Here is a 3,833-nt window from a genome sequence, read left to right on the forward strand (position 1 = left end):
TTTTGAATAACGGGTGTTAATTGTGTAGCTTAAAAAGTGAAGTGTGTTTGAAAATAGGAGGTTTGGCGAGCCTAGAGTCCAGTGGGTGACTTGCCGAAGAGGTCGGCGAGCCCGATCTGGACCGCCGTTGGATCCAAAAAACCTAAAATGGAAGTCTGTAAAACTCAGCGAGGTAAGTTACCACTCGGCGCATTGCCGAGTGGTTTGGCGTGGTCGACTAATAACGCCGAAAGGGCCGCGAACGGAAAGGTTTTAAAAGGCCAAACATTTTAAAATTTCAAAATCCTTCATATTCTCCCATTTCTAACTCCGTACAGTCTCACCCGCACTTTAGATTTTCCATACTTTACTATTTTTGTTCATTTTTTGTGTGTGATCTCGTGCTCAGAATCAAATTACTTTGCCGCACAGCTTTTCAAATTATTATTTTGGCATACAAGTTGCTTTTCCAAACCCTGCACCTCTGATTAGTGGTTGAACTCAAATGTGTTCGTCAATTATGTGTTGTTTTGTGTTGGGTAATTGTTTAAATCATGTTTTATCTCTCAGATTACCCATTTTATATTCGATCTTGTGCCTAAATGCGTAAATAGAGGATGGACCATGTTTTGTGCAATTAATTTGATTTTAAATTATTGGGTTGTGGTTATTTTGTGTTGGGTGTAGTTGGGTGTAGTTAGGTGAAGTCTGAGTAACCCCAATTTGAGCGAAATGACGTATTTTTCCCGATGATGGAGCGTTTGATGTCATTCTTAAGGGAAAAAGCCATCAAATGACCAATTTTGGCCAAATCGGGGAAAGTCTAAGTACCCCGAAGACATGGGTCCTATGGGTCTGGGTTGAATTCCATAGTGTGTATGTTTGCTATTAATTTCAGGGGATACATGCTTGATTTTGGGAAACAGGGTTGAAAATTGGCACGTTGGGCTGTTTGGCGAGCTGGGCCAAGCTCACCGAAAGGTTTGACGATTTGCCAAAGTCCCCCTTTGATCTCCCTTAATGGCTTGATTTTGCTTGGTTGAGTCTGTAACTTTCAGCGGGAAGCCTGAGCTCACCGAAGGGTTCCTTTGATCGCCCTTTCTGCGCCCTTAAGCCCTAAAACACACTGTAATCTTCGACGGGCTAGTCTGAGCTCGCCGAAAGGCCCTGAGCATCGCTAACATTCCTTATTTCTGGAAAAGATTAAAGTTGATCATTTCGGTGAGCCCGATCTGGCTCGCCTAAGTGACTCGGCTACTCGCCGAATGGTTTGGCGAGTCTTTCTGCAACTTAATTTCTGCATTTTTGTTGAATGGTTACTAAAAAATTTTGATGTGTTTTTCAGATATGGCTAGGACCAATTTGGATTAAAGTGGAATGCGGCCCCGCAAACGAGCACGAGGAATTGTAATAAATCAGGGAGCAACTGCTTCTACCAAAAAGGCAAGAAAACACCTATGAAGAGAGGCAAAGGCAAAGGCAAAGCGCCCATAGCTGAGAGACTGGAGCACAACTCCAACAGTGATGGGGAGTATTTTGATGCTCAGGCCTCATTCTCCGAGCTCGAGGATGACAAATTATTAAGACCCAGCGAGCAGAGATTCGTGCAAAGGCTCGTCAAGATCCGTCTAGGATTGCGGAGTCTACCACTCCTGCTATAGATATAGTGCCAGCTCCGACACAGACGGTGGTTCCAGCACCACCAGTTCAGCGTCCTCCTCACCGATTACTCAACCAGTTAAAGACCGAGAGATTGAGGACCATCCTAGAGGAGAAGAGATTGTCCTCGGATGGTGTGGTGGACAAGTACTCTCTTGTATGGGACACACTCCGGTTCTACAAGTTTGATATATTCACTAGGCTTCGTGGCCCATACATTCCCACCTGGGTAAGACAGTTCTACACTGCATATGGTGACTTAGTACCCCAGGGGAAGAAGAAGGCCAGTGCCTTCAAACCGGTGAAGTCTGTGATGGTCCAAGGGAGAAAAGTTAAATATGATGGTGATAATATCAACGTTGTATTGGAATGCACTAACAACATCACTGATGACTACCAGAGCATGATCAAGACAACAACTTTAGAGGATATGAAAGGTTGGTTATCCCCTATTTTATCTGACAGTACTCATATGTGGATCGAGGTTGAAGTGCGAATAGAGAAGAAAGCCCTCAATGTGGCAGCGAGGTATTTGTTCGCCTTTATCAGCAACACAATTATGTCGTCCCAGAATGAGTCTATCATTCACCTTACAAAGGTGAACTGTCTTGGATCCATCATTGCAGGGAAGCGCATTAATGCAGCAGCAGCCATCCCTTCATTTCCCAGTGTTAATCACTGAGTTGTGTAGACGAGCTCGGGTGTCACGTGATGAGAAAAAGGACGTTGAAGTGTGTCCCACCTCCTCTACTAACATCTAACGTATTGAGGTCGAGTACTTGAAGGATGACGCAGAGAAGAAGAAGGAAGCCACGGTGGATACATCCCTGGCTGTTGATATCGAGACACTACATGCAGAGGCAGTATTGCCTACTCCAGCCACTGGGCCTTCAGGTACTTTTTGTTCTGCCCCTTCTATGACTCCGAGGTCTTCTACCGCTCCCCTGCCTTCTAGGTCTGCTGCTAGTACTGCTACATCCTAACCTTCACTCACCCAGGCCATTCTGGTACGAATGGGGCACTTAATCCATTCTGTTGATGTGCGTGCCTCCAGGCTAGAGGTTGTAGTTCCTGGTATGATTGAGAGAGCTCTCACCGCTGCTTTGAAAACTATTAGAGATTCTCTTGATGCCCTCATGACAAGGATTGAGGTGTGTGAGAGAGGTCAGGGAGCCACTCATGAGGTGACGGTCTTAAAGGCCACAATTGCAGAGTTAAGGAAAGATGTGGACCAGCTAAAGTCCATTGATATGTCTATTATTTTTGGGACTGTGGAGATCCCTGACGACCTGGACACAGATATTCTTGTGTGGATATTTGAGTTTGTGGCTCCTTGTTTTGGATGGAAATGGTTTTGACCTATTTAAAAAATAATGTGCCACCTCTATTGTTTGTGATTGTGGCTATTCTTATGCGAATTTGTGCATCAATTATGTTCAATATCGAAGACTTGAATAGTGCTCTGAATTGAACGAAATGAATGCGCGGCTATGATGAAGCCAAATGAAGTTGCATAGATAATTTGTGGACTTTTAGCATCTCGTTGTGACTAGCCGATTATCAAATGAGTCACTTGTGATGAACACTGTACACTACCTAGAAAGTGTGGACTCTTATTTTATATTGGAGTCAATCCCTTGTGTGATAAGATTACCTTGAACATTGTGTGTGATGACACCAAGAATTTTCCCCATTGGTCAGGTTGACTAAGTAATGCAAGCACTTGAAATGATCTTAGGCCACAATTTTGAAGACTGAGACAAATTGACAATATACCTCTTTTGTGGCCAACCTTGTGAGATGTGTGAACCTTGCTTCAACCCTCTTGAATGTTATCCTTTTCTTGGAACAAACTTGAACAATTGTGACCCCTCTTTATCCATTCACCCATAACTCTCATGAAGTGTGGTTTGTTTGAATAGCCAACATAGTCCAAAAGTCTAAGTTGGGGTGTGGTGAAAAGAGAAGGGAAATCAAGAAGTGTGAGAAATTCCCCCTTTGAGCAATGGTTTTGAAAAAGGTGGAACCCCTCCATGTAAAAAAAAGAAAGAAAAGAAGAAAGAAAAAAATGTGTGAAATAAAGTAGTGGAGGTTGCAAAAGAATTGGGGTAACCGGTAGTCCATTTGAAGTTGAATAATGGGGTGAATTGTGAGCATGATCAAAATGCTAAAGAAAAGGAAAAAAGTGATGTTCA

This window comes from Solanum tuberosum, unplaced genomic scaffold (assembly GCF_000226075.1).
Source record: "Solanum tuberosum cultivar DM 1-3 516 R44 unplaced genomic scaffold, SolTub_3.0 scf00002, whole genome shotgun sequence".
Taxonomy (NCBI): domain Eukaryota; kingdom Viridiplantae; phylum Streptophyta; class Magnoliopsida; order Solanales; family Solanaceae; genus Solanum; species Solanum tuberosum.